We start from the raw sequence: 18963 nt of genomic DNA on the forward strand, positions 1-18963 counted from the left end.
ATAATCTGCAGCCCCAGTGCAAGATGAAAATCTGGGACCCCAGAAGGGGCAGGGATGTAAATCTTCATTTCCTATTGGTAGCCATCACAAGCATCACTGTCTGGGTGACCCTCAGTCCCAAGAGACTGTCTCCTCCAAGTTGGAACAAGTGGAGTTGGATCAAGTGTGTAACAGAGGCTTGCCTTCATCACAAATGCTGTGATCCTGCCTGCCCAGGTATAGGATAACCATTACCATGCATCCTCTCTAGACATCACAGGGTACATGCAAGTGACCCAGACCTGTCCTGTGACCACTGTCCAGGCTCCTACGGGGGTGAAGGACAATAAGAGGAATGTAGACTTCTCCCCACCAGTATGGACCTGTTGCTTCCCTGGGTGGAAAATGACAGAGGTCAGGGAGTAGAGGGGAAGCAATGAGTGGAAGGAGGATAGGACCCAGGGGATCAGAGGGTGGGAAGTGGCTATTTGGGACTTCTACCATGGAGTCAAGAGGCGGTGGGAGTTGGGGGGGAGGCGTGTGTGGATTTAGGCTGCAAGTTCTGGTGCATTATGTATTGTCCCATTGGGCTTTAACTCAAAAACACACATGGAAAGAAATACTTCCTAAGGATTTCAAGGTGGTAAACAGAGAGCAGAAAACTCCAAGTGCTGGGCCCTTTTTGAAAGAAGAGTCTTGTATCCTTGTACTGATCATCCATTAGTGAAGCTGGCACTGTACCCATCACAGAGTGAGGGATGACAATGCATCTTTGCCCTGGCTTCTGAAGACAGAATGGCAGTGGCAATGCGGTCCATGGGAACTTTAAGAGGATCTTATTGGAAACAGTAGAAAATGGAGTCACAAGGCATGGAGCCAGATTGGGGTGTGAAGGCCCAGGCAGCGAGATGGATGGACAGGAGATAGTCCACCCTGGGACTGCTTGAGAGAGGATCTGGGGTCCTGTAGGCACACAGTGGGAGTCCATGCACCATTTTTATCATTTGTGCAAATGTGACTGCATTGTATTCCAAGGATGTTCAAGTTGGAACTCTGGGGCATTTGCACCTCAGTCTTTCTCGCCAGTCTTCTGGCTCTTCAGCAACTGAAACCATCAAGACTTCTCCTTTGTTTCTGAAATCCTTGGTATGTGCTTTTCATCTAGAAGGTGCTCAACAGATGTCAGCTGAATGAATCAATGACTGAAGAATGGAAATAAGCACCCACACATGTTCAAACATCACATTCAAGGTAATTCCATCAGATAATATTCTACATGGTTTAATTCCTAGTACAATGAAAATATTGAATTTCCTTTTTCCCTTTGCTTTAATTACGAGTCTCAGAAAGGGATTAATTCCTTCTGAGAAGCAAACAAACAAGGTGCAAGTCAAATTTTGATACCTCCACTGTGGTTTGGAGTCTGCATACCTGTTCCACTGAAGTGAGTTCTACACGAATGAAATAATCAGGCATCAAATCCAACAGCTACTTAGTATCACATCAAGTAAATGGTTGGCATTAATTTATCTAGTGCTCCAAGTCTTTCTGGACAACTTGGTCAATAAATTATTGATGTAATCACTTATTTTTAACCTATTTCTTAACTCTTCCTCTTGGGAGAGATCAAGGTAAAGATGTTAAGACAGAAAGTTAAGGGAAGAAATCTGCATTCCCTCCTTTTTCTTTATGCCCAGTGGGCCTCTACTTTTGAGATTAATGGCCAATGACAAACACTGTACATCTCAAGTCTCTTCCCCTCAGGTAAAGCTGGTCCTAGTTAAAATTCTAAACTTGGTGATGTTTTCTACCAGTGATCTCAGTCTCCCCTTCCTCTCTTTATTCTGACTTGGGTGTTTAGTGTTTTATTGCTTTTCTCCTCCACTCGGTCAAAGGATGTTCACAAGATGTGACGAATAAAGCAGTTTAGTAGAGTTAAGAGACCTGAGTTCAAGATCAAGTTCTATAGCTTACTGGTTATGTAACCTTGAGAAAATCACATTCTCTCTCTGAGTCTCCATTTCACCATCTGGAAAATTGCTATATTGATACCATTATAATGCTGTTTATGATCTGTTCAAATATGAGTGATAGGTTAGCTTTTCCATGTTCATATTAAATTTAATAGAGAAGTATTATCTTTGTCTTTTGGCCAAGTAAATAAAAATATCATGGTGGAGTTTGGCAAGTAAAGCTTATTGATATGGTTATACATATTGGATAAAAAGAGTTACAAAAGGGAACATTGAAAAATGTGTGTGTCAGCCTACTATTTTCATTTCTATTTTGAACTTGGTTGATTGAGCATTTATTTTCAGGTGAGGGAAAAGGAATACTGAGAAACTGGGACAGGAATGAATGACATTCATGGAAATGTCACAAATGGACTGAAGGTGACCATTCCTGTCAATCCTAGAGCTTGTCTATACTGATTATGTTTGGAGCTTTGCTCTTGTGGGTCTTAAAAATAAAAATCCATTCTTTGATACCCATGTGAATATTAATATATTGATAAAGACTCAAATACAGTAGTATCAATATAAAATTTTGCCATTGTTTAAAAGATGTTGTGACAGGTAAATAATATGTCTAAGACTTTGAAAAAAATGAGAGATTTGGTTATTTGATATATTTATAATTAGGACATATCAATCAAAATCAGATGAGAAAATTTCATAATTTTCCAATTGAGGTAAAATACTCAATTGGAAAGGTACCTAGGTTTGTTTCTCTTGATACAATAATTTACCAAGCTGTGAAACACTTTTCTGCTCTCATAAGAAAAAAGGTAAACTTTAAATTCAGCATTAGATTATCATTAATTACGAGGCTTACCTAATCCAGGGGAGTGGTCTGTTATCTGTAAACCCTCAAATCATTTAAATGATTTTAAAGACATTTTAATTTCTTTAGTAGCTAGAGGAAGAGATTGAAAATTTAATGCTGAGAATGCCTGTATTTGCTCCATATATTTGTCAGCAGAAAAGACGGCACCCTCAAATGGGGGTAATTAAGTGTAGTTTAATAAGGAACTACTTGTGAAATTGTGGGCTAGACTAAAAAACAAAATAAAACAAACAAACAAACAAAAACTCCAAACAAAACAAAACATAAAACCCCAGCAAAACCAGCAAGGGATGCCATACCTCAGGACTGGCAAAAGCCGGAAATTCTTAGCATCCTAGGCCTGAAGGGGAATGGGTATAGGAGTCCATAAAAAAATGTCACCGTTGCTTCCACTGTGGCTGTGCTACAGGAGAGGGATGCCAAACAGGTGCTCTGGCCTTTGGCGGTGTGACAACCCCTGCCAGCCTGCAAGCTGGCAAGGGTTAGCATGGTGATAAATGCTGGGATCTCACTCTCCTTCACGTGCTAATACTTTCCATGGACCAAATCCAGCTGGAAGTCAGAAGAGCCTGTGCAACTGATGGAGTTCAACCTCCCAGGGCACGAAGCAGGGTGGTTAAAAACAGAGTGTGGAAATCAAGGGAAATAGAACATCTCTGACATATCCAACATTCATTCTGTTAAAAATATTTCTTATGACAAATTTCAGTGCTCCCTGATGCCTGTTTCCCTTTGTTCATCTCTAAGAATAACATACTTAGTAATGGTTGAAGGCACGTGACTTCTGTTTCCCATGGTGAATTTTTCAACTATATTTCAGCCTTCCCTCCCTCTGTTTACAAACATTTTAAGCTTTTCCTATGTAAGGCATAGATACTACTGGATTTGCTCCAATTTCTCTGAAAGAAATTCTCGCTTCTTGAAACAGTAATTCTTAAGAAAAGTTTTCAGTGTTGAAAACTTAGATATTTCATGGTATACAGTGCAGGGAGATCAAACCAGTCAATCCTAAAGGAAATCAGTCCTGAATATTCACTGGAAGGACTGATGCTGTAGCTGAAGCTCCAACATTCTGGCCACCTGATGTGAAGAACTGACTCATTGGAAAAGACCCTGATAATGGGAAATATCGAAGGCAGGAGAAGGGGATGACAGCAGATGAGATGGTTGGATGGCATCACTGACTCGATGGACATAACTTTGAGCAAGCTCTGGAATTGCTGATGGATAGGGAGGCCTGGTGTGCTGCAGTCCATGGAGTCACAAAGAGTCAGACACGATTGAGTGACTGAACTGAATGCTGGTTAACCATGAATTTGCTTAGGATGAGTTTTGTATTTTTTCTTCCCAAAGGTTTTATTCACTGGCTTGTACAGGTTTTAGGTTAAGGTATGGGTAATATTAATGGAGGTGATTTATTTTTTCAGAATGATAGGTAGAAATGTAAACATATGTACACAGAATATTGCATTTGTTTAGAAGAGTTGAATAGATTACCTCTGAGCAGCTGTCATTGTCATTGTTGAACCACATTGTTGAAAACAAATCCTTGGGTACAATGCTTCCATTTTAAGTGTATGTTAAGATAATATGAATAGAAAGCATAGCCACTAACAAATTTGCAGGTGGAAAATATCTTCATTGGAATTTCTAAAAGATAGGCAATAGAAATTATGGATTATTTGAACTTGAAAAGAGAAAATATACTTATGGCATCCTTATTTCTTCCCTCTGATGCTGTAGCTTATTAGATTGCTTTGTAATGAATGCACGGCAGTGACAAAGAAGAACCACATTTCACCTTTTCATCCACATCTAAATTCATTTCCATTTTCTCCTTGGCCCTTGAGGAGTGACTAACAGCAGTAATTATTTTCTTTTCTTGCCATCTTAAAATGTGTTTCTATTTTCCTTGAAACTTTGATGTGGAAATCGCTGCTTCTGTGCAACTGGGGACTCTAGCTAGAAATATCATTTGACAAAATGCTGAACTGAAAATTAACCTGGAAATAGCAGATGAAGTCATTTTTATTAAGTCTAAGTTTGGTGAGGATGAAAAATGCCATGATGGATTTTGTGTATCTCAAATACTTCATTCATCTTAAATCCAAGATGGAATCTAATTTTCTGCTTTAAAGGGAGTGAACTCTTAAGTTTGAGGCATTATCAATTCCTTAAAAATAATTTTAATGGCTATTTCCTTTGTCTTAATGGACATAAAGCAATCTCACTGTCATCTTAAAACCTAATAAAACTATTAGATGTAAAGTGATACACATAATTTTTATAAGATAAAGAATTAGTGTAAGATAGTTTGAAAAAAAGCAAATGATATGGTTATGATAGAAAACTGCATTCATTTATATATTTTAATGGGCTTTTAAAGTCATGTTGTAGGATCTGTTTTCCATTGAATCCACCACTAATTGAATAATCAATCATAAATTAATCATTAATTATCTCCCTTGTTAGAATGCTATACTTTCCTCACCCAGGAATAATATAACAGGTTGATAAATTGATGTATTGTATAATATCCAGAAGAAACTGTTAACTACTAAAAATGTAAGGTTTGATGGGAATAAAATGAAAATAAAAGAGTACATAATTATCATCAGTGATTATCATGATTATTTGTTAATAATTATCATTTACTTTAAACTTATTTAAGAAATTCTGTTTATAATTTAAAGAATATTAGTGTTAGAATCAAGAGAATGTGGATTTCAATTCAGGCTTAAACATTTGTCACCTGTGAGGCACTGAGTTATTCCAGTTTTTCAGGTCTGTTTTCTTATCTGTAGCATGCTGTAAATGAAAAAACTCATGCAGTTTTTGTGAGGATTAAATGATACAGTACCTCCAAGAGTGCCTGGAACAAAGTAGAAATGCAATACATTTTAGATGTCTTTCCTGCCTGCCTTTTTGCTTTCTTTAAATTCAGAAGCCATAGAAAATATAAGAGCAAATTAAATTAAAAAATAACTATTATAAAATGAAACATGAGAATATTAGAATGATAAGAGGAATCTGATAAGAATAGTCTATGTTTGTTTATTTGATAAATACTTGTTAAATATTTACTATATTGCATAGCATCAATTTAGGTACTTTATAAATATTAATTCAATTAACTGATATAACATCTCTCTTAGGTAGATACAATTATTTCCCATTTTTAAAGTGAGGAAACAGACACACTACTGTATATAAAATAGATAACTAATAAGAATCCACTGTATAGCATAGAGAACTGTACTCAATATCTTGAAACGGTCTATATGAGAAAGAATCTAAAACAAAAGGTGGATATACGTACATGTATAACTGACTCACTTTTCAGTACACCTGAAACTAACACAACACTGTAAATCAACTACACTCCAATAAAAATTAAAGAAAAATAAAACGAGGAAACAGAAGCACAGGGAGGTTAAACAACTTCAAGATTACACAGCTAAAAAGTGCCATATTGAAACAAATAACCAAGGCATTTTCTTCCTGGAGCTCATGCTTTGAATTACTACACTATGCTACCTACTCACATGAGGCAGATGATAATGACAATAGCAATAATGGCTAATGTTTACATTCTACTTACCTTGTACTTTCTAGGCACCATATCACAAGCTTATGAGATAGGCATAATTATTATTCTGTCTTACAGGTGAAGAAATATGGAAACACAGATGTTAAACAAGTTTCCCAGAGTCAAAGTTTTAAGGAGTCTACTTTTACATAAAACTTTAGTCCCATAAACATTTGATAAGATGAGATAAAGTTTCTGTTCAAATCTTAACCATGTTTATGATAGCCACCTGATGACTGCTTTTCTGTTAAAAAAAAAAAAAGGCAATTGATCTAGGATGCTTATACATTTTCAGGCTTCTGGAAACCTCTACGGGTCACCAGCAGAGACAAAGGGACTCTGTGCTTGACAGGATACTGTTGCTATAGCAACCTGCTACCCAGAGAAGCCTCTACCATTCTCTCCTTACAGTAACCAAGAGAGCTCCATTTTTACCCTTAGCAAGCATGTCTGGGACTCCACCACTGGTAGGTAGTTGTATATGTACTCATCGATTCAATTTGTCTAAAAACAAGTCCCACTCAACCCCTAAAATGCTCTTCAATCTTGTTCTCTCTCTTTTTTTTTGCACAATTTGTTCTTGCCCTAATCATTTATTTTGTTAAGTAGTCCCTCTGCCTCTAAATTTCTCCCTTTGTCCTCTAATTCATCTTTCTATTGCTGCCAGTATTATATATTCAACATATAGATAGTGATTTTTTTTTAGCTTCTCTCTGTTTTCAAATATCTACTATGAGATGATGTCCAAATCTCTTGATACGGCAAAGTCACCTATAATAAACTAGTGGTATAGAGATGGTGGGCCAGAAAATAAACAAGGACGCGTAGTATATTAACGTTGAACTATAAAATAATTTATTCGACTTTATAGAGATTGATAATCCCTAAGAAACTAAAATGATGACCTTGAAAAAAATTGTTTATCTGGTGTAGAAAACAATAAGTAATCATGAGTTTAATTGTAAATAATATTTATGGATTATTCCTACCTCAAATATTTACATGACATGGGTAGTTTTGTAAATGTTTATCTTAAAGTAAAAATAGACTGTCAAACTTCGTGGCTAAATTCTTTGGTAAAATATTACTATCAGCAAGTAATACAATGTAAATAATGAGTTGATAATAAATAGACTTGTGGGAGTCAGGAAAGTAAGCAATTGATGTTTTTCAAACATCATTCTAGTTAGTGTAATTAGGGAGTAGGGAGGAGTTTTCAAGTCTTTGGAAAAGCGCTTCTGCAACTTTATACAACCCACACTCCAACTCCGACTGTGAAATTGTTGCTCAGTTTGAATTCTCAATCCATAGAACAAGTCATTATGAAAAAAAGAAAAACAGGAACCCGCACTCCATCATGTTCTTAGTGAAACCACATTGCATGCACTCAGGCTCCAGGGTTCCAAATAGTCCAAGCTATTTCAGAACAACAGTGTCTATTTTTCGTTTTGAATGACTGCAATTTCAGTAGCAGCTGTTGCGCTGAAAATTATAATGGTCAACATTTAGTCAGTGCAATGTTTCCCCACCCCCTGCTTCATCAATCAATCATTTGCTTCAGCTACCGGAAAAATCTCAAACTTTAGTTAACAGTAACTTTAAAAGCCTCATTAGAATCTGGCCCGACCTACTGGTCTCCCCTGATTTCCCACGGCTTCCTAACATGCAATCTGGGCTGTTTCAGCAGTTCCCATACACACCAGGCTCCCTTTGCTTTTCCTTGCTTCGCACATCTCGGAAACCATCTGTTTTTCCCCTACGCTGTACAAACACTGTCTTTTTTGACATCAAACGCTAGTCTCACCTCCTCAAGAAAGTTATCTTTGCTTATGCTAATTTAGCTCTATATGATTTCCCCATCTCTAGACTTCTGTAAACCTCTGAATTTTATCTTGAACAGTGCTTACTGGTCTTGTCTCCCTAACTTGACTGTAAATTTAGAAAAGCAAGAATCATCTCATCTTTTTCTAGCTCCTAGGAAGTACATGAGTCTATGCAAGTGTCTCTATACAAGAAATATGTATCTTGGAAAATCATTGTGTGTTAATATGACATTCCTTTCTCTTTCTTCTGAGTTCCTGTAATACTTCACATGAAACTTAGCATTGTTATTATGATGTCTCAGCTTTTCATAAGGAGCTCACATTTATTCAATCATGACAATAGCTCTTTGAGTACTTACTCTATACTCCAGGCTGTGTGCTAGATACTGGAGAAAACAAAATAAGCAAACACCTGCCATCAAAGAGTTAATAGTCTAGTGATCTTGGATAAAAGACCACCACGTGAGGCAGAATGGAGGTTAAGTAAGCTTGGGGAAAGAGTTGGGGGACCTCAGAGGAGAGAGCCGCTGACCTTGTTGAGTAAGGGAAGGACAAAATGATTGAGCTAGGTATTAAAACAAGAGCAAGACTTCACCAGTGGAAGAGATAGTTAGGGAAAGGCTATGTACGTAAGAACAATAACTCATGCAAACTCCCAGAGGTAGTAATTACGTTCCCTAAACAGCGAGCAGCAAGCATTTGATGAGAGGGGAGGGTAGGGATGAAAGAGATGTTTGAAATGGTGGATTGAAACCAGCATCTTGTCCACTGATCAAGGCTTGTTTGATCCTTGGGAAATTTGGGTATCTATTACTACCCAAGAAATTAAAAATCACATCTAAATCTAGGGTAACAACTCAGATCTGGCAAACAGAATCATCCAAGGTGGAGTGAAAAGTACTCTGCACAGCAACATCCTAACAGTTTTTGAGAGATTAATTGTAATTTCAATCACTCTCTTTCTCCCTCTCAGTGTTTTGGTCTCGAACAACTCTAATTTCCAATGCCCCTACCCAACTTTCTTCTTCAACTTTCTTTCAAAACTTTTTTTCAATACTTTCAAAACTTCTCCAATAGTTTCTTTTTAAATGTCATGTTTATACATACACTTATACATATATCTATACTGATATAGAATATATGATGATGATACATATTTTTTGAGTACTTGATAGATGCAAGGTATCTATTTTCATTATCTGTTTTTGTGTATCTATCTTATAATCACACCCACCATACAAATCACCTACAAAGCAGAGAGGTTAATTAACTTGCTAAAGTTCACAGAGCTACTAGACTGTAGAGCTAGGATTGACAGTCACCTGGACTTTCAGAGCTCTTGCTCTAAATTGTTACATTCAGCCACCCTGCCAAGAACAGAGCAAGCTTTGTCACCATATCAGGCTGTGGATAAACTTTCCAGGTTGCAACCAAGTACAACCTTCATTAGAGACTGGCTTAAGCCTGGAAGGTGACTTGAATTAACACAGTGGGAGGAAAGACAGAGAGCAAATACAAACAAAAAAAGTTGCTTGTCCCTCTAGCTACCTTTACACTCAGGCAATCAGCCCCTAACATTACCTTTGTGCTAAATGACAGGCAGACTTGAAGCTGAAAGTAAATCAAGAAACCCTTCTCCCAGAGTAGAAGACTCTTAACATCAGATTGAATCTCCAAGTTGGGATTTAGTAGTTGACTGCAAAATTCGGCTTCATGATTTTCTGAGCAATTTTTAACTGAAGGTTTGCCGTTAAAATGTTTATGAATTCAACTTGTATGTGAGTACTTTATGATGATATCACTGCATTTTCTACTTATACCTAATTTTTCTCTGTGTAAATCAGAGGACTCTCAGTTTACGCAACAGCCAGTTACAACATTTCTAGAACATAAGTGAGCAGTGATGGCTCAGATGGAAAACAATCAGCCTGCAATGCAGGAAACCTGGGTTTGATCATTGGATTGGGGAGACCCCTGGGAGAAGGAAATGGCTAACCTCACTAGTGTTCTTGCCTGGAGAACGCCACAGGCAAAGGAGTCTGGCAGGCTATAGTCCATGGAGTTGCGAAGAGCTGGATACGCCTGAGCGACTAACACTTTCACTTCAGTATGTACATATTACACTTTTGTTTCTTAGAGTTTCTCTTTGTTCCATTCTTTTGTCTGTTTTGACTATCAAATATTATACTGTAATAGTACTTTGATTTGTTAATATTGGTGAAAAAAGGTAAAACATTACTTGTGAGACAGGAAATTTGATTTATCACAATTATTTGAAATTCAGAATGAAGGATGATTCAACTTTTTTTTTTGGTTATTCACTTAAAGATGATGTATTAAGTGGTTATTAAAAAACTGAGAAAGAAGCAGACTTTATTAAATAAATATTTTAAAAATATTTTTAAACTCTGGCTCAGCTATGTAAATAGGATGAGGAAAAATAATTTTTCTTTGTAGTAGTCTGAGCTTAACATATATATATTATTTTTGATAAATGACTGAAAGAAATGGAAACTATACTAATTTTTTCACTTACTGTTAAGGTCAAATTACGAATAGGAGAAAAGAAAATTTCACTCCTCGCTTACATTTAATATTTTTACATTAAAATTTACCTAAAATGCTCAATATAGTCAACAAATGAATGGTAAAAAACTGGTAATGTTATTCTTACAGGTATTATACTTTAATTTTCATAGTAATTTAATAAAACTAACAACATATTGATTTTATGTTTGTATTTCCCTTTTAGTTTATTATATTAAAATACAATCAAGTATTGCTGGAAAGAATAGAGTATACTGAATGGGGGCCTTTAAAAAACATAGTCTATGAATCTGAATATTTACAAGATAGAAGATACAGATCAGTAGAGGGAGTTTCTAATCTGATAAACTCTAAATTAAAGGAGAGAAAGGTTTTTTAAACATGTAAATATAATCATCAGAAAGATACTATTTCTTATGGTTAACATTGCCACATTATTCTCAGGTAACAGGATTTATTAGTATTTTTTCTCTTCTTTCATAGAAAAAAGATGTTTAGCAGGGCAAGAAGGCTATCAGAATTAAGACTACATTTCCCAACCTCTCTTGTAAGAAGCTATGACCATGTGATCAATACCTGGTCAATGAGGTGTTAATAGGAATATATTGCAGCTTTTCCTTCCATCTTATCCCACTCACTTTATATAGCTGCTGAGAACTGGAATGGGAGGCTGACATTCTATTTCATATTATGAATAGTAAGGTCATAGCCTAAGGTTCATGGTTCAGAAAACTGGAAGAAGCCTAGGTCCCTGAGAACTTTTTGAGCAATACTATCACATCATTCTTGGATTGCCAGAGTCTATGACATTTTTTTTTTTTTAATGTGAGAAAAAATAAACTTCTGTATTTTTTGACCACTGTTATTATTTTTTTTAACTTGAAGTAGAACTTAATTCTAGTTAAAACGTATTAAGGACTAACATGCAGAAACAAAGAATTTTATGGTAACCAGAGAAATATAAAATAATCTAACACATTAACTATCAAACAAATAGATAAGCTAACAACAGATATATAGGAAGTTCAAATGTGTTTATTCAGTGATTTTAAAATCACTTTAACCTTTAATTTTCTTTCGTGTGAACTTTGTCTTACATTGAATGAAGGACATACAGCACATATGCACAATTTAAAGAATTAAAATGAGCACCTATGGACGCATTACTAAAACAAGTCAGTAAAGTAAGCACTGTCAGTGTCTTTGAAGCTTTGTGTGTGCTTCTCCCTAATACATCAGGCTTTCCACTCCATGTTTTGGCATCATGGAGTCACCAAGAGTTTGCCCCAATGTTGGATGGGTCTTAAGATTTCCAGTTTCAGAGTTCTCCAAATAATAGTCATTGACTAGTATGAACAACTCCCGATGTGTGTTTTGTACAATAATAAGTAATTTTGATTTGAACCATTTATATTTCACATATAGAAACAATGCAATACATGAGAGAGTGCTTTAAAGGCATTTCTTTGCCATAGCTTATTGTCATTTTTTTCCTTTTTTGGAACTTAGAGCAAGATTATATAATTACATTTATATTGAAATTCATAAATATTGCTTTCTCCATCATTATGGAAGTAGTGATTTCATATATTTATTAATGTTTTTAGAGACAAAAGATATTATAAATGCAATTTCTGCTATTTGATTTTGTCTGAATCACCTAAGATAGAGCTTATCTTTTTTTCTGATATTGGCCCCTATTTGTACCTTCCCATTTGCTCCTAATTAAAGGAGCATAACAAATTTGATTTTACAAATCAGATTATTACTGAGTTTCCTTATGGGCACAATACTATAAATATGCATGTGTATGAATCTCTCATTTGTATTAAGTCATAATCATTTTGGTTTCAATTTTAAAAAGTGACAACTGTTTAAGAAACAACTTGCTTTTATTCAAATTGGCATATTTGTCATTAAATTAAGTACTTATTTTGGAGCTTATTTTATAATGTTAATAATTTCCTTATTTTGATGATGGGGTATTTATTTTCCATACTTAACATTTGTAACCGTTATATAAGCAACTGACTCATGAATTTAATCTGAGTACTCAATGTGCTTGCAATCTCATGGAAGACAAGAGAAGTAAACAAATTAAATGACTATGAGACTTAAGCAAATAGGCATGTGAATCAATGATAAATGAATTTTTATTAACAAGAATATTAATGAACCAGAGCATCTCAGTCTATATTGATGATGAATTAGAGTTTGTCTGACTTATGGTAATTAATAAAATACCCTCTCTTCTTTTATGAAACAGGATATATATATGTACATGAAAGCTGCTTTGTTTATATGTATATAGGTAAGCATATACATATATAAAGATTATATGTATATAATGCTTTATTTGTATTATATATATGTAAACATTATATGTATATAAACATACACATATATATCACAAATGCTTCAGGTGCAAAAAAAAAACACATATAAAACGTATTTAGTGAAGTTTGAAGGAAGAAACATTGTGATTATCATAGACTATACATATCCGTTGTTCATCATAGCAATGTTGACCTGACATGTTATTAGGGAATCACTTGAATAGCTACAAGCTACACACCTATTAGTTTGTGTTATCATGACTAGTCCTCAGCCATAGACAACCAGATGCCCTATTGCTGTCTAGATCAGTGATTTTCTAAAGATCCAAGAGCCACTGCTAAGCATTCTTTATCTTCCCCACATTCTTATACAATAGGCTAAACACAGAAGCACCTGCAGTGTAGGATAAAATCGAGAGCTCTTATATCTTGTGCTTGGGCTTGAACCCTGACTCTGCCAAGTATAACAAGCTGTGTGATCTGCTGGTAATTGTTTAAGCCCTTCGTGCTTTTGGTCCCCGCATCTCTTCAAGGTGGGAAAAGAGCCACGTCTCATATGATGGCTGTGAGAATGAAGTGAGATCACATAGGCTGAACCCTTAGAGAAGAACCTGGCACATAACAAGCACTAAAAATCCCAGCATTATTTTCATCCCAAGATATGCTTATAACTTATAGGAGTCTAGAAACCTTTTTCTTGAGATATCAAAATAAATCATGGGCAGATGTGAGTAGATATAGTAAGTTCCCAGAGTCTGTGGTCTTAATAACATGTTCATACAAGTGTGCTAAGTCGCTTCAGTCGTGTCTGACTCTGAAACCCCATGGACTGTAGCGTGTGAGGCTCCTCTGTCCATGCGATTCTCCAGGCAAGAATACTAGAGTGGGTTGTCATGCCCTTCCCCAGAGATCTTCCTGACCCAGGGATTGAACCTACGTCTCTTTTGTCACCTGCATTGGCAGGCAGGTTCTTTACAGCTGAGCTACAAGGGAAGCTCAATAACATGCTCATCTCTGTCTTATTTCTGAGAATTAAATTTCTCACAATGCTAACAATTATGATACTGGACAGTTAAAAGTTAAACTTTATCTAGGTTTTGCTTACTTAGTACCCAAAGTATTTCATAAACATTTCAACTCTACCATTTTTTGAGTGACAAGGCAGGACCATCTTAGCCATCTTTCCATATGGTTAGCCTCTCTTACAGACAGCAGGTATTCAGAAAGTGCTGAGTTGAATGAGTGCAGTCAAGACTCTGTACCCTAGGGTTCTGCATCCTGGAAATCCACCAACCTTGGATCAAAAATATTAAAAAAAAATTTTTTTTAGAAAGTTCCAAAAAGCAAAAGCTGAATTTGCTGAGTGCTGGCAACTATAGCATTTCCATTATATTTACAACTATCTATATAGCACTTACATTGTATTAGATATTATATAATCTAAGGAAAATTTAAAGTATACCAGATGTATATAAACTGAAAGTGTTAGTCGCTCAGTCGTGTCTGACTCTGTGACCCCATGTACTGTAGCCCACCAGGCTCCTCTGTCCATGGGGATTCTGCAGGCAAGAATACTGGAGTGGGCAACCCACTTCCCTCTCCAGGGAATCGTTGCTACCCAGGGATGGAACCTGGGTCTCCTGCGTTGCAGGCAGATTCTTTCCCATCTGAGCCACCAGGGCAGACCCAGATGTACATAGGTGATATGCAGATACTACGCCATTTGTATAAGGGACTTCAGCATCTACATATTTTAGTATTGCCAGGGATCCTGGAATCAGTGCACTGTGGATACCAGGGGATGATTGTAATTTCTTATGCAGGGTCTGTCTGCTTACATGATAAGTGATAACCTAAAAGTATTTTTCATTTCCTCATCCCATTGCCTTTCAGATGATTAGGTCTGCCAGTATAGATGCATTAGAAAGGGAAAGAAAGTGAAGTCGCTCAGTCGTGTCCAACTCTTTGCGACCCCGTGGACTGTAGCCTGTTGGGCTCCTCTGTTCGTGGGATTCTCCAGGCAAGAATACTGGAGAGGGTTGCCATTTCCTTCTCCAAAAGGGTGTGTTGCCTCCCCGGCGGGGAATCAAACCCTGGTCTCCCGCATGGCAGGTGGGGATACTCACTACTGTACTAATGATGAGGGCGAAATTTTACGTTTTACATGTAGAATGTAATGTTTTACATTATTGTTACCTAAATACCAAAATTTCAGATTTCTCCATGAAAATCATATAATTTTAGCAGAACTTAATGACATCAGAGCGCTGACGTGGGGACCACATTCATTATTCTAAGTGGCCAACAGAGTGTGCTGGTGCTCTGTATACAAGAGTAACCACTGAGAACAGTAACAGTGGATCGGATTTATTTCAACTATCTGGTTTGCTTGAAACAACTGAAGTAAAGAATGAGATTCTATTCTGGAGCGGGTAGCCATTCCCTTCTCCAGGGATCAAACCCCGGGTCTCCTGCATGGCAGGCAGATATTTTACTGTCTGAGTCAGCAGGGAAGGCCATCCTTTTTTCCTGGAGTATAATTGCTTTACAATGTTGCTGTACAACAAAGTGATCCGGTGTATGTATACGTATTCTCTTCCCTCTGGGGACTCCCTCCCCCTGCCCTCACCCCACCCTTCTTGGTCATCACAGAGCATATCAAGCCGAGTTCCCTGAGCTATAAAGCAGTTTCCCACTAAAGAAAACAAAAGTTCAGCAACTTTAGTGTTATATAATGTATGGGCATGTTCAACATGAATATAAAACAAGAGAAAAATGGGAATTGTGAGTTTTCCTCTTTATATGGGTTTACTATACAGCATCCTACTCTATGAATATAAATTAAAGCTCTTACTAACTATATATGCTAAAATTCTGTACTCTTGCTCAATTACATCTAACATTTTAGGCTCCCATATTAAAAATAAGTACATGCCCTTATATATTTCATAGGCTAGAACTTCATACACTTATTATGATTTTTTTTATTTTGTTTTAACAACAAAAACTTTCTCAGGAATATGATTGAAGAATACATTCAATGCATTCAACCCAGTATTCATTTACCAAAATTAGCATGGAAAATATTTTTTAAAATGTCATTAGCAAGCAAAAAGGCAAATGAAGAAAATCCCAAATGGTTAATTACTATTCAGCTTCTATTTTTTCATAGATTTGTCCAGCATTTACAAAAATTAACTCTTTAGCTCTGGTTCAGGAGCAAGTATGCTTGTGATTTTATTTTCCGTGTGTGTGTGTGTGTGTGTGTGTGTGCGCGCTTCCCATAGTATGTGTCCTGTGGGAAACTGACCATAAATGCTGATAAATAAGAATACCTGCTTAGAGCCTTAGTAGCCTGTCAGCCTCTCAGCGTATACGATTCTGACCAATATGATGACAATTTTCAATTCAGATGTTGAAACAGACATTTGTCATTCTATTCAGCTGTCCAGCATCTGAATTGTCTGCCTATCTTTGGAGTAATATTCCGAGATCTTGTAAGTCTAGGGGGAAGAAGAATCAACCTTATATTATGGAAACTGAAAATGCCAGAGGCTTACTTTCCCATCCTTCTTTGCCTCTGGGCTTAGAAGTTTTGCCAGTCACAAGTACCTACCCCAAGGATGGAATTGGAGCCCTCTGGACCCAAAGAAGCAGAAAGTCATGAGTCTGTATGGGAGTGGTCATTCTCAGAGTACTGGGGCTTGCAATGCAAGCTGCAATACTCAGAGCTCAGTGTGGAAACAAGTTTCTTTAGCAGATCAGTTCTGTGTGTGATGTGGGCTGTTGTTTTTTCCAGGTATGAAACACTAAGCCTGGTTCTCCAGCCCTCCTGTTGACTCTGTGAAATGCCTAATTTTTTATTTTTTTCAACTCACATCAATCAAAGTCAAATTCTGTGGCTATTCAATACTACATAATGGTGATATACTTGTCATTTCGAAGTTGTTCTTCTCAGTGAAAGTCATTTATAGCTCCTTCCTTGCATTGTTGTAGGACATAGAATTTTAATGGATTGCAAAAAATCAAAGGGCAACAGCTTGAACACTAAGTTTGGCCAGAAGAGTGACAGCTTCCAACTGCCAGTAAGCATGGTCATAGTCCTGCAGTGATTACAGCAGGTGGCCAAGGCCAGGTGGGGTTAGAGGATGCAGACTTTGACAGTTTCTCCTTAAAGTGAATGCTGAGCAAGTTCACAAGCAGAGTTTGAGAGGAGAACTCCTCAAATCAGAGAGCAACCGTCGGCAGAGACAACCTGGGATGAGACTAACAAACAACAGTATGTACAGTGGAACTAAAAGTGAAAGGGGAAATTAAAACTAACCAACATTAGCTATTAAAGGAGCTCTGTTAGGGTCAGAGTTCCTTAGGGGCTGTGGCTTTTATCACCTTGTCTCCAGCACCTAGCATGGGTTTCACACTCATTAAGCACTACTTGGTTCTCAGTAAACACTTTTTAAAGATTGCTGTGGTTGGTGTCTAAGTAAAAACATAAAGTGAAAAAAAAAGAAACTAACAAACACAAAATATTTTCTTGTTGCCTTTCCTTTGACGGTGAAATGCGAAAGTTTATATGAATATCCCACAAAAGTGATGCATGATTTTACTGAATGTGTTTTAAGTGTAAAATGCAAATAGTTCTCATCAGTTTATATAGATTCTATTGACTAGGGTTAATAGAATCTCTACTAGGTGTGCTTTGTAAAAATCAATAAATAAACAAATGGAGAGAGAGAGAAAAAGATAGAAAATGAAATTAAGGAAGAAGGGAAAGAAGGAAGGAAGGGAGTGTAGGAGGAAGAAATAAAGGAAGGAAGGAAGAAAAGGGAAGAAGAACACACGCATCTCTAGAGGCACTGAAATGACAGTGCCCACAGGACTAGTCTTGACTCTCACAGACCATCACAGCCATGGCTTTGTTCCAGAAACCTTTGCCAACTCATGTGTGCAGGATGACTAGTCTATTTGAAAAAGCTACTTATTTAACACAGAGCCAAAATCAGGGAAGTGAAGTGAAGTCGCCCAGTTGTGTCCGATTCTTTGTGACCCCATGGACTGTAGCCTAACAGGATCCTCCATCCATGGGATTTTCCAGGTAATAATAGTGGAGTGGGTTGCCATTTCCTTCTCCAGGGGATCTTCCCGACCCAGGGATCGAACCCGGGTCTCCTGCATTGTAGGCAGCTGCTTTACCATCTGAGCCACCAGGGAAGTCCAAAATTCAGGGAAGGCAATGTTAGAAGTCATTGATTCTTTTGAACTGTGGTGTTGGAGAAGACTCTTGAAAGTCCCTTGAACTGCATGGAGATCAAACCAGTCAATCCTAAAGGAAATCAGTCCTGAATATTCATTTGAAGGACTGACGCTGAAGCTCCAAAACTTTGGCCACCTGATGCAAAGAACTGACTCATTGGAAAAGACCCTGATGCTAGAGAAGATTGAAGGCAGGAGGAGAAGGGGATGGCAGAGGATGAGATGGTTGGATGGCATCACCAACTCGATGGACATGAGTTTGAGTAAGCTCTGGGTGTTGGTGATGGACAGGGAAGACTGGTGTGCTGCAGTCCATGGGGTCTCGAAGAATTGAATACCACTGAGTGACTGAACTGAACTGACTGAATATCTGAATGACATTTAGCATTGCCTTCGACAGAGAATGAAGGAATTAAAAATTTAAAAAAAGAAAAAGAGCAACATCCAAAAATCACAACGCCAGACCTCAGCACTTGGAGTTTTGAAATTTCTATCTCACACTTGAAAGAACCAAAGTATAGCCTCCAAAATGTTAGCTGTCTCTAAATTTGGCAAGTTTTAAAATGACCTCACCTTAGAAAAATTATGT

The 18963-nt window shown here is 37.0% G+C and overlaps 2 long non-coding RNA genes across 4 annotated transcripts in view; one reads left to right on the forward strand and one right to left on the reverse strand.

Annotated features, from left to right (window-relative positions):
* Positions 1-1135: 1135 nt before the first annotated feature.
* Positions 1136-18963, forward strand: part of LOC110127839 (uncharacterized) — a 44550-nt gene continuing 26722 nt past the window's right edge. For both annotated transcript variants that reach the window (XR_011489017.1, XR_011489018.1), the window contains exons 1-2: positions 1136-1230; positions 6711-6882. This is a non-coding gene — a long non-coding RNA (uncharacterized lncRNA). The remainder of the gene's footprint in view (positions 1231-6710; positions 6883-18963) is intronic.
* On the reverse strand, positions 3707-6717 carry LOC110127837 (uncharacterized). Of its 2 annotated transcripts, none has more exons than XR_011489019.1 (3): positions 6645-6717; positions 5579-5698; positions 3707-4476 (listed from the first exon to the last, which is right to left on the reverse strand). It is a non-coding gene; the product is annotated as an uncharacterized lncRNA (long non-coding RNA). The 2 variants fall into 2 exon arrangements; XR_002310954.2 differs by having other exon boundaries at positions 6428-6717.

Source organism: Odocoileus virginianus, chromosome 8, assembly GCF_023699985.2.
Source record: "Odocoileus virginianus isolate 20LAN1187 ecotype Illinois chromosome 8, Ovbor_1.2, whole genome shotgun sequence".
NCBI classification, from domain to species: Eukaryota; Metazoa; Chordata; class Mammalia; order Artiodactyla; family Cervidae; genus Odocoileus; species Odocoileus virginianus.